Source organism: Oncorhynchus tshawytscha, unplaced genomic scaffold, assembly GCF_018296145.1.
Source record: "Oncorhynchus tshawytscha isolate Ot180627B unplaced genomic scaffold, Otsh_v2.0 Un_contig_12889_pilon_pilon, whole genome shotgun sequence".
In the NCBI taxonomy this organism is placed as follows: Eukaryota; Metazoa; Chordata; class Actinopteri; order Salmoniformes; family Salmonidae; genus Oncorhynchus; species Oncorhynchus tshawytscha.
Window position 1 is genome coordinate 1 of NW_024607830.1, and position 13,290 is coordinate 13,290.

The window sequence follows — 13,290 nt, forward strand, 5'->3', positions numbered from 1 at the left end:
CCCACAATACGAAGCATTTCAAATAGAAATGGAGTGTTATTGGATAAAGGGAAGGTAGAAAAAGTTAAAAATAACCTCTCTTCTCAGATGACCTGCCGAAGCCCAAGACCACTGAGGTTCTGCAGAAGGGGGTGGAGTCGGTCCAGGTGTACTCGGCCTCCGAGGAGCGGGAGGAGGGGCGGCGTTGGCGAGTGTTCCGTATAGGAGACCAGGAACACAAAGTCGACATGAAGGCAATAGAACCCTACAAGAGGGTCATCAACCACGGAGGTAACCCCTGACCCCAGACCCTAACACATAACCCTAGTCCTACAAGAGGGTATTGGACCAATACTTTAAAAAACATTTTTACAGTAACAATGCCCCATGCAGAGCAGGTTGTGTTGTGGCGTGTTTGAACCTCTGTGATGTGTTTCAGGTTACTATGGAGATGGCCTGAATGCCATCATAGTGTTTGCCGTGTGTTACATGCCTGAGAGCAACCAACCCAACTACCGCTACATCATGGACAACCTCTTCAAGTGAGTCCTACTGGTGTAAACCCTGGTGCAAACCCTGTGAAACGGAATATTGACATGCATTGGTTTTTGGACACCAATGCTAAAAGATATTTAATATTTTCCCACTATTTTACAATGTTCAATCCGGAGAATAAATCACTTTTCTCCTGAGTAACCTGGTATTTTTATATTTTAGGCAGTGACCACCGGCTGGCTATTATCAGGCTTAGCTATGCATGCCTATGAAGGCAGTGACCACCGGCTGGCTATTATCAGGCTTAGCTATGCATGCCTATGAAGGCAGTGACCACCGGCTGGCTATTATTAGGCTTAACTATGAAGGCAGTGACCACCGGCTGGCTATTAGGCTTAGCTATGCAGGCCTAGGAAGGCAGTGACCACCGGCTGGCTATTGTTAGGCTTAATTTAACAATATAATGCTTATTGTTATAAAAAATATATTCTGATAGAAAGTTAACGAATTAGCCTCATTCTGTATGCCTATATCTGTATAGTATTGGTAGTAGCCTGTATCTGTATAGCAGTAGTAGTAGCCTGTATCTGTATAGCAGTAGTAGTAGTAGTAGTAGTAGTAGTAGTAGCCTATATCTGTATAGTATTGGTAGTAGCCTGTATCTGTATAGCAGTAGTAGTAGTAATAGTAGCCTATGTCTGTATAATATTGGTAGTAGCCTGTATCTGTATAGCAGTAGTAGTAGTAGTAGCCTATATCTGTATAATATTGGTAGTAGCCTGTATCTGTATAGCAGTAGTAGTATTAGTAGCCTGTATCTGTATAGCAGTAGTAGTAGTAGTAGCCTATAGTAGCCTGTATCGTTGTTGTTTTTGTAGTATTAGCCTGAATCTGTACAGTAGTAGTAGCCTGTATCTGAGTAGTAGTAGTAGTAGTAGTAGTAGCCTGTATCTGTATAGCAGTAGTAGTAGTAGTAGTAGTAGTAGTAGTAGCCTGTATCTGTATAGCAGTAGTAGTAGTGTATAGTAGTAGTAGCCACAGCAGTAGTAGTAACCAGCTGATTTTGTAGTAGTAGTAGTAGTACCATCAGCATCTGTATGGTGGCAGTGTAGCCCTATATCTGTGATTAGCCTTATGTATAGTAGTAGTACCATCTGCAGACAGCAGGGTAGCAGTGTAACCAGCTGATTATTATGTATAGTAGTAGTACCATCAGCAGTAGCAGTGTAACCAGCTGATTATTATGTGTGTAGTAGTACCAGCAGTAGCCTGTAGTACCATCAGCAGTAGCAGTGTAACCAGCTGATTATTATGTATAGTAGTAGTACCATCAGCAGACAGTAGGGGCAGTGTAACCAGCTGATTATTATGTATAGTAGTAGTACCCTGCATCAGTAGGGGCAGTGTAGCCTGTGATTATTATGTATAGTAGTAGTACCATCAGCAGACAGCAGGGGCAGTGTAACCATCTGATTATTAGTAGTAGTAGTAGTAGCCATCAGGGGGCAGTGTAACCAGCTGATTATTATGTATAGTAGTAGTACCATCTGCAGACAGGTAGCAGTGTAACCAGCTGATTGTAGTAGTAGTAGTACCATCAGGGGCACCTGTATCTGTAGTAGTAGTAGTAGTACCTGTATCTGTGTCAGTAGTAGTAGTAGCCATCAGGGGCAGTGTAACCAGCCTGATTATTATGTATAGTAGTAGTACCATCAGCAGCAGCTGGGGCAGTGTAACCAGCTGATTATTATGTATAGTAGTAGTACCTGTATCAGCAGGGGGCAGTGTAACCAGCTGATTATTATGTATAGTAGTAGTACCTCAGCATCAGCAGGGTAGCAGTGTAACCAGCTGATTATTATGTATAGTAGTAGTACCTGTATCTGTGGGTAGTAGTAACCAGCTGATTATATGTATAGTAGTAGTACCATCAGCAGACAGTAGTAGTAGTAGTACCAGCCTGTATTATTAGTAGTAGTAGTAGTACCATCTGTGTAGCAGTAGTAGTAGTACCAGCTGATTATTATGTATAGTAGTAGTAGTCAGCAGACAGCCTGGGGCAGTGTAACCAGCTGATTATTATGTATAGTAGTAGTACCATCTGTGTAACCAGTAGTAGTAGCCAGTATCAGTGTATGTAGTAGTAGTAGTAGTACCTGTATCTGTGTAGTGTAAGTAGCCTGTATCTGTGTAGTAGTAGTAGCCTGTATCAGGGGGCAGTGTAAGTAGCTGATTATTATGTAGTAGTAGTAGTAGCCATCTGGGGCAGTGTAACCAGCTGATTATTATCTATGTAGTAGTAGTAGTAGCCTGTATCAGTGTAACCAGCTGATTATTATGTATAGTAGTAGTACCATCTGCAGACAGTAGCAGTGTAGCCAGCTGATTATTATGTATAGTAGTAGTAGTAGCAGTGTAACCTGTATTATTATGTAGTAGTAGTAGTAGCCTGTATCAGTGTAGTAGTAGTAGTACCTGTAGGGGGTAGTGTAACCCTGATTATTATGTATAGTAGTAGTACCTGTATCTGTGTAGTAGTGTAACCACCTGATTATTATGTATAGTAGTAGTACCTGTATCAGTGTAGTAGTAGTAGTAGTAACCAGCCTGTATTGTGTATAGTAGTAGTAGTAGTAGCCTGTATCTGTGCAGTGTAACCAGCTGATTATTATGTATAGTAGTAGTACCATCAGGGGGCAGTGTAACCAGCTGATTATTATGTATAGTAGTAGTAGCCCATCAGCAGACAGCAGGGGCAGTGTAACCAGCTGATTATTGTGTAGTAGTAGTAGTAGTACCATCAGGGGGCAGTGTAACCAGCTGATTATTATGTATAGTAGTAGTACCATCAGCAGATAGTAGGGGCAGTGTAACCAGCTGATTATTATGTATAGTAGTAGTACCATAGCCTGTATCAGCTGTAGTAGTATAGTAGTAGTACCAGCCTGTATCTGTATAGTAGTAGTAGTAGTACCTAGTATAGTACAGCAGTAGTAGTAGTAACCTGCTGATTATTATGTATAGTAGTAGTACCTCATCTGTATAGTAGGGGGCAGTGTAACCAGCTGATTATTATGTATAGTAGTAGTACCATCAGCAGACAGCAGGGGGCAGTGTAATCAGTATATTATGTATAGTAGTAGTACCTGTATCAGTATAGTAGTAGTAGTAGTACCTGTAACCTAGATTATGTATAGTAGTAGTAGTAGTAGTAGTAGGGTAGTGTAGTAGTAGCCTGATTATTATGTATAGTAGTAGTACCATCAGCAGACAGCTGGGGCAGTGTAACCAGCTGATTATTATGTAGTAGTAGTAGTACCATCAGCAGACAGTAGTAGTAGTGTAACCTGCTGATTATTATGTAGTAGTAGTAGTACCATAGCCTGGGGCAGTGTAAGTAGCTGATTATTATGTATAGTAGTAGTACCATCATCAGGTGCAGTAGTAGTGTAACCCTGATTATTATGTATAGTAGTAGTACCATCAGCAGACAGCAGGGGCAGTGTAACCAGCTGATTATTATGTATAGTAGTAGTACCATCAGTAGTAGTAGCAGTGTACCAGCTGATTATTATGTATAGTAGTAGTACCCTGTATCAGGGAGCAGTGTAAGTAGCTGATTATTGTGTATAGTAGTAGTAGTAGTACCTGTAGGGGGCAGTGTAAGTAGTATTATTATGTGTAGTAGTAGTACCATCATCTGTGTAGTAGTAGTAGTAGCCTTATTATGTAGTAGTAGTAGTACCATCAGGGTGTAGTAGTAGTAGCCAGCTGATTATTATGTATAGTAGTAGTACCATCAGCAGTAGTAGCAGTAACCAGCTGATTATTATGTATAGTAGTAGTACCATCAGTAGTAGTAGCAGTGTACCAGCTGATTATTATGTATAGTAGTAGTACCATCAGCAGTAGTAGTAGTGTAACCTGTATTATTATGTAGTAGTAGTACCATCAGTAGTACAGTAGGGGTAGTAGTACCCTGATTATTATGTATAGTAGTAGTACCATCAGTAGACCAGTGTAACCAGCTGATTATTATGTATAGTAGTAGTACCATCAGTAGTATAGTAGGGGCAGTGTAACCAGCTGATTATTATGTATAGTAGTAGTACCATCAGCAGACAGGGGCAGTGTAACCAGCTGATTATTATGTATAGTAGTAGTACCATCAGCATCTGTATAGTAGTAGTAGTAGTAGCCAGCTGTATTAGTATGTAGTAGTAGTACCTGTATCTGTATAGTAGTAGTAGTACCCTGTATATGTAGTAGCTGATTATTATGTATAGTAGTAGTACCTGTATCAGTGTAGTAGCAGTGTAACCAGCTGATTATTATGTGTAGTAGTAGTAGTACCATCAGGGGGCAGTGTAACCAGCTATTATTATTATGTATAGTAGTAGTACCATCAGCAGACAGTAGTAGCAGTGTAACCAGCTGATTATTATGTATAGTAGTAGTACCTGTATCAGCAGACAGTAGTAAGCCTGTAGCTGATTATTATGTATAGTAGTAGTACCATGGGGCAGTGTAACCAGCTGATTATTATGTATAGTAGTAGTACCATCAGGGGCAGTGTAACCAGCTGATTATTATGTATAGTAGTAGTACCATAGCAGGGGGCAGTGTAACCAGCTGATTATTATGTATAGTAGTAGTACTGTATAGACAGTATAGCAGTGTAACCAGCTGATTATTATGTATAGTAGTAGTACCATCAGCAGACAGCAGGGGGCAGTGTAACCAGCTATTGTATGTATAGTAGTAGTAGTAGCCTGTATAGGTGTAGTAGTAGTAGTACCTGATTATTATGTATAGTAGTAGTAGTAGGGGCAGTGTAACCAGCTGATTATTATGTATAGTAGTAGTACCATCAGCAGTAGTAGTGTAACCAGCTGATTATTATGTATAGTAGTAGTACCATCAGTAGTAGCAGGGGGCAGTGTACCAGCTGATTATTATGTAGTAGTAGTACCTGTACAGCAGGTAGTAGTGTAACCAGCTGATTATTATGTATAGTAGTAGTAGTAGCAGACAGCAGGGGGCAGTGTAACCAGCTGATTATTATGTATAGTAGTAGTACCATAGTAGCAGTGTAACCAGTGATTATTATGTATAGTAGTAGTACCATCAGTATCTGTATAGCAGTGTAACCACCTGATTATTATGTATAGTAGTAGTACCATGGGGCAGTGTAACCAGCTGATTATTATGTATAGTAGTAGTACCTGTAACCAGTAGGGGGTAGTAGCCTGTATTATGTATAGTAGTAGTACCATCAGGGGCAGTGTAACCTGATTATTATGTATAGTAGTATAGTAGCCTGTATCTGTATAGTAGTAGTAGTAGCAGTGTAACCAGCTGATTATTATGTATAGTAGTAGTATCAGCAGACAGCAGGGGGCAGTGTAACCAGCCTTATTATGTATAGTAGTAGTAGGGGGCAGTGTAACCAGTATTATAGTATGTATAGTAGTAGTACCATCAGCAGACAGTAGGGGGTAGTGTAACCAGCTGATTATTATGTATAGTAGTAGTACCATAGCAGACAGCAGGGGCAGTGTAACCAGCTGATTATTATGTATAGTAGTAGTACCATCAGCAGACAGCAGGCAGTGTAACCAGCTGTATTATTATAGTAGTAGTAGTAGTAGTAGTAGTACCTGTATAGCAGTAGCAGTGTAACCAGTATTATTATGTATAGTAGTAGTACCTCAGCAGACAGTAGTAGTAGTAGTACCAGCTGATTATTATGTATAGTAGTAGTACCAGTAGCCTGGCAGTGTAACCAGCTGATTATTATGTATAGTAGTAGTACCATCAGCAGACAGCAGGGGCAGTGTAACCAGCTGATTATTATGTATAGTACCAGCAGTAGTACCCTGTAACCAGCTATTATTATGTATAGTAGTAGTAGTAGTAGCAGACAGCAGGGGGCAGTGTAACCAGCTGATTATTATGTATAGTAGTAGTACCATCAGCAGACAGTAGGGCAGTGTAGTAGCTGATTATTATGTATAGTAGTAGTACCATACCTGACAGCAGGGGCAGTGTAACCAGCTGATTATTATGTATAGTAGTAGTACCATCAGGGGGCAGTGTAAGTAGCTGATTATTATGTATAGTAGTAGTACCATCAGCAGACATAGGGGGCAGTGTAACCAGCTGATTATTATGTATAGTAGTAGTACCTCAGCATCAGCTGGGTAGTAGTAACCAGTGTATAGCTGTATTATGTATAGTAGTAGTAGTAGCCATCAGGGGGCAGTGTAACCAGCTTATTGTATAGTAGTAGTAGTAGTAGCCATCAGGGGGCAGTGTAACCAGCTGATTATTATGTATAGTAGTAGTACCTGTATCAGAGTAGCAGTAGTACCAGCTGATTATTATGTATAGTAGTAGTAGTAGCTGTAGCTATGTGTAGTAGTAGTAGTACCTGTATAGTCAGTAGTACCATCAGGGGCAGTGTAACCAGCTGATTATTATGTATAGTAGTAGTACCATCAGCAGACAGTAGGGTAGCAGTGTAACCAGCTGATTATTATGTATAGTAGTAGTACCATCAGGGGGCAGTGTAACCAGCTGATTATTATGTATAGTAGTAGTACCATCAGCAGACAGCAGGGGCAGTGTAACCAGCTGATTATTATGTATAGTAGTAGTACCATCAGCAGGGGGCAGTGTAACCAGCTGATTATTATGTATAGTAGTAGTACCATCAGCAGACAGCAGGGGGCAGTGTAACCAGCTGATTATTATGTATAGTAGTAGTACCATCAGCAGACAGGGGGCAGTGTAACCAGCTGATTATTATGTATAGTAGTAGTACCATCAGGGGGCAGTGTAACCAGCTGATTATTATGTATAGTAGTAGTACCATCAGCAGATAGTAGTAGTGTAACCAGCTGATTATTATGTAGTAGTAGTACCATCAGCAGTGTAACCAGCTGATTATTATGTATAGTAGTAGTAGTAGTAGCCTGTAGCTGATTATTAGTGTATAGTAGTAGTACCATCAGTACAGCAGGGGCAGTGTAAGTAGCTGATTATTATGTATAGTAGTAGTACCTGCAGGGGGCAGTGTAACCAGCTGATTATTATGTATAGTAGTAGTACCATCAGCAGACAGCAGGGGGCAGTGTAACCAGCTGATTATTATGTATAGTAGTAGTACCATCATAGTAGGGGGCAGTGTAACCAGCTGTATTATTATGTATAGTAGTAGTACCATCAGCAGACAGCAGGGGCAGTGTAACCAGCTGATTATTATGTATAGTAGTAGTACCATCAGCAGACAGCAGGGGGCAGTGTAACCAGCTGATTATTATGTATAGTAGTAGTACCCCATCAGGGGGCAGTGTAACCAGCTGATTATTATGTATAGTAGTAGTATCAGCATAGTCAGGGGCAGTGTAACCAGCTGATTATTAGTGTAGTAGTAGTAGTACCAGCAGACAGCAGTGTAAGTAGCTGATTATTATGTAGTAGTAGTAGTACCTGTATCTGTATAGTAGTAGCAGTGTAACCAGCTGTTATTATGTATAGTAGTAGTACCATCAGCAGACAGCAGGGGGCAGTGTAACCAGCTGATTATTATGTATAGTAGTAGTAGTACCATCAGGGGCAGTGTAACCAGCTGATTATTATGTATAGTAGTAGTACCATCAGGGGCAGTGTAACCAGCTGATTATTATGTATAGTAGTAGTACCATCAGGGGCAGTGTAACCAGCTGATTATTATGTATAGTAGTAGTACCATCAGCAGACAGCAGGGGGCAGTGTAACCAGCTGATTATTATGTAGTAGTAGTAGTACCATCAGCAGACAGCAGGGGGCAGTGTAACCAGCTGATTATTATGTAGTAGTAGTAGTACCAGACAGCAGGGGGCAGTGTAACCAGCTGATTATTATGTAGTAGTAGTACCACCATCAGACAGGGGGCAGTGTAACCAGCTGATTATTATGTATAGTAGTAGTACCATAGACCAGGGGCAGTGTAACCAGCTGATTATTATGTAGTAGTAGTAGTAGTACCTGTATCTGATTATTATTTATAGTAGTAGTACCATCAGCAGTAACCAGCTGATTATTATGTATAGTAGTAGTACCATCTGCAGATGTAGGGGTAGTGTAGTGTAACCAGCTGATTATTATGTGTATAGTAGTAGTCAGCAGACAGCAGGGGGCAGTGTAACCAGCTGATTATTATGTATAGTAGTAGTACCATCAGCAGACAGCAGGGGGCAGTGTAACCAGCTGATTATTATGTATAGTAGTAGTACCATCCTGCAGGGGGTAGTGTACCAGCTGATTATTATGTATAGTAGTAGTACCATCAGCAGGGGGCAGTGTAACCAGCTGATTATTATGTATAGTAGTAGTACCAGACAGCAGGGGGCAGTGTAACCAGCTGATTATTATGTATAGTAGTAGTACCATCAGCAGACAGCAGGGGCAGTGTAACCAGCTGATTATTATGTATAGTAGTAGTACAGCAGGGGCAGTGTAACCAGCTGATTATTATGTATAGTAGTAGTAGTAGTACCAGTAGTACCAGCTGGGGTAGTAGTAGTAGTACCTGTATTATGTATAGTAGTAGTACATAGGGGCAGTGTAACCAGCTGATTATTATGTATAGTAGTAGTACCATCAGCAGACAGCAGGGGCAGTGTAACCAGCTGATTATTATGTATAGTAGTAGTACCTGGGGCAGTGTAACCAGCTGATTATTATGTATAGTAGTAGTAGTAGACAGCAGGGGGCAGTGTAACCAGCTGATTATTATGTATGTATAGTAGTAGTACCAGCATAGCAGGGGCAGTGTAACCAGCTGATTATTATGTATAGTAGTAGTACCATCAGCAGACAGCAGGGGGCAGTGTAACCAGCTGATTATTATGTATAGTAGTAGTACCATCAGCAGACAGCAGGGGCAGTGTAACCAGCTGATTATTATGTATAGTAGTAGTACCATCAGCAGACAGCAGGGGCAGTGTAACCAGCTGATTATTATGTATAGTAGTAGTACCATCAGGGATTACAGCAGTAGTAGTGTAACCAGCTGATTATATGTGTATAGTAGTAGTAGTAGCAGTACAGCAGGGGGCAGTGTAGTACCTGATTATTATGTATAGTAGTAGTACCATCAGTAGCAGCAGTGTAACCAGCTAGATTATTATATAGTAGTAGTACCATCAGCAGACAGCAGTGTAACCAGCTGATTATTATGTATAGTAGTAGTACCATCAGCCTGCAGGGGGCAGTGTAACCAGCTGATTATTATGTATAGTAGTAGTACCATCAGGGGGCAGTGTAACCAGCTGATTATTATGTAGTAGTAGTAGTACAGACAGCAGGGGCAGTGTAACCAGCTGATTATTATGTATAGTAGTAGTACCATCAGCAGACATCAGGGGGCAGTGTAAGTAGCTGATTATTATGTATAGTAGTAGTACCATCAGTAGATTATTATGTATAGTAGTAGTACCATCCAGACAGGGCTGTAACCATGATTATTATGTATAGTAGTAGTACCATAGCAGACAGCAGGGGCAGTGTAACCAGCTGATTATTATGTATAGTAGTAGTACCATCAGCAGACAGCAGGGGGCAGTGTAACCAGCTGATTATTATGTATAGTAGTAGTACCATCAGCAGACAGCAGGCAGTGTAACCAGCTGATTATTATGTATAGTAGTAGTGTATTATTATTATGTATAGTAGTAGTACCATCAGGGTAGCAGTGTAACCAGCTGATTATTAGTATAGTAGTAGTACCATCAGCAGACAGTAGGGGGCAGTGTAACCAGCTGATTATTATGTATAGTAGTAGTACCATCAGCAGACAGCAGGGGCAGTGTAACCAGCTGATTATTATGTATAGTAGTAGTAGTATCAGGGTAGCAGTGTAACCAGCTGATTATTATGTATAGTAGTAGTACCATCAGCAGGCAGGGGCAGTGTAACCAGCTGATTATTATGTATAGTAGTAGTACCATCAGCAGACAGCAGGGGGCAGTGTAACCAGCTGATTATTATGTATAGTAGTAGTACCATCAGACAGCAGGGGGCAGTGTAACCAGCTGATTATTATGTATAGTAGTAGTACCATCAGCAGACAGCAGGGGCAGTGTAACCAGCTGATTATTATGTATAGTAGTAGTACCATCAGGGGGCAGTGTAACCAGCTGATTATTATGTATAGTAGTAGTACCATCAGCAGACAGCAGGGGGCAGTGTAACCAGCTGATTATTATGTATAGTAGTAGTAGTAGCAGGGGGCAGTGTAACCAGCTGATTATTATGTATAGTAGTAGTACCATCAGCAGACAGCATAGGGGCAGTGTAACCAGCTGATTATTATGTATAGTAGTAGTACCATCAGCAGACAGGGGCAGTGTAACCAGCTGATTATTATGTATAGTAGTAGTACCATCAGCAGACAGCAGGGGGCAGTGTAACCAGCTGATTATTATGTATAGTAGTAGTACCATCAGGGGGCAGTGTAACCAGCTGATTATATGTATAGTAGTAGTACCATAGTAGTACCAGTGTCAGCAGATTAGCAGGGGCAGTGTAACCAGCTGATTATTATGTATAGTAGTAGGGGGCAGTGTAACCAGCTGATTATTATGTATAGTAGTAGTACCCATCAGACAGTAGGGGCAGTGTAACCAGCTGATTATTATGTATAGTAGTAGTACCATCAGCAGACAGCAGGGGGCAGTGTAACCAGCTGATTATTATGTATAGTAGTAGTACCATCAGCAGGGGGCAGTGTAACCAGCTGTATAGTAGTAGTACCATCAGTATGTATCTATAGTAGTAGTACCATAGCAGTATAGTAGTAGGGGGCAGTGTAACCAGCTGATTATTATGTATAGTAGTAGTAGTATAGCAGTGTAACCAGCTGATTATTATGTATAGTAGTAGTACCATCAGCAGTGCAGTGTAACCAGCTGATTATTATGTATAGTAGTAGTACCATCAGCAGACAGCAGGGGGCAGTGTAACCAGCTGATTATTATGTATAGTAGTAGTACCATCAGCAGACAGCAGGGGGCAGTGTAACCAGCTGATTATTATGTATAGTAGTAGTACCATCAGCAGACAGCAGGGGCAGTGTAACCAGCTGATTATTATGTATAGTAGTAGTACCATCAGCAGACAGCAGGGGCAGTGTAACCAGCTGATTATTATGTATAGTAGTAGTACCATCAGTACAGCAGGGGGCAGTGTAACCAGCTGATTATTATGTATAGTAGTAGTACCATCAGCAGACAGCAGGGGGCAGTGTAACCAGCTGATTATTATGTATAGTAGTAGTAGTAGCAGACAGCAGGGGGCAGTGTAACCAGCTGTAGCAGTTATTATGTAGTAGTAGTACCATCAGCAGACAGCAGGGGGCAGTGTAACCAGCTGATTATTATGTATAGTAGTAGTACCATCAGCAGACAGTAGGGGCAGTGTAACCAGCTGATTATTATGTATAGTAGTAGTACCATCAGCAGACAGCAGGGGCAGTGTAACCAGCTGATTATTATGTATAGTAGTAGTACCATCAGGGGGCAGTGTAACCAGCTGATTATTATGTATAGTAGTAGTACCATCAGACAGCAGGGGGCAGTGTAACCAGCTGATTATTATGTATAGTAGTAGTACCATCAGCAGACAGCAGGGGGCAGTGTAACCAGCTGATTATTATGTATAGTAGTAGTACCATCAGTACCAGCAGGGGGCAGTGTAACCAGCTGATTATTATGTATAGTAGTAGTACCATCAGCAGACAGCAGGGGGCAGTGTAACCAGCTGATTATTATGTATAGTAGTAGTACCATCAGCAGACAGCAGGGGCAGTGTAACCAGCTGATTATTATGTATAGTAGTAGTACCATCAGCAGACAGCAGGGGGCTGATTATTATGTATAGTAGCATCAGGGGCAGTGTAACCAGCTGATTATTATGTATAGTAGTAGTACCATCAGCAGACAGCAGGGGGCAGTGTAACCAGCTGATTATTATGTATAGTAGTAGTACCATACCAGATCAGCAGGGGGCAGTGTAACCAGCTGATTATTATGTATAGTAGTAGTACCATCAGCAGACAGCAGGGGGCAGTGTAACCAGCTGATTATTATGTATAGTAGTAGTACCATCAGCAGACAGCAGGGGGCAGTGTAACCAGCTGATTATTATGTATAGTAGTAGTACCATCAGCAGACAGCAGGGGGCAGTGTAACCAGCTGATTATTATGTATGTAGTAGTAGTAGTACCATAGCAGACAGTAGTACCAGGGGGCAGTGTAACCAGCTGATTATTATGTATAGTAGTAGTACCATCAGCAGACAGCAGGGGGCAGTGTAACCAGCTGATTATTATGTATAGTAGTAGTACCATCAGCAGACAGCAGGGGGCAGTGTAACCAGCTGATTATTATGTATAGTAGTAGTACCATCAGCAGGGGCAGTGTAACCAGCTGATTATTATGTATAGTAGTAGTACAATCAGCAGACAGCAGGGGGCAGTAATAGCTGATTATTATGTATAGTAGTAGTAGTCAGGGGGCAGTGTAACCAGCTGATTATTATGTATAGTAGTAGTACCATCAGCAGACAGCAGGGGGCAGTGTAACCAGCTGATTATTATGTAGTAGTAGTACCATCACCAGACAGCAGGGGGCAGTGTAACCAGCTGATTATTATGTATAGTACCATCAGTACAGCAGGGGGCAGTGTAACCAGCTGATTATTATTATAGTAGTACCAGTAGTAACAGCAGGGGGCAGTGTAACCAGCTGATTATGTATAGTAGTAGTACCA

At 41.2% G+C, this 13,290-nt stretch overlaps 1 pseudogene; it reads left to right on the forward strand.

The window, feature by feature from the left end:
* Window positions 1–83: 83 nt before the first annotated feature.
* LOC121842881 overlaps window positions 84–13,290 on the forward strand; it is a 32,249-nt pseudogene continuing 19,042 nt past the window's right edge.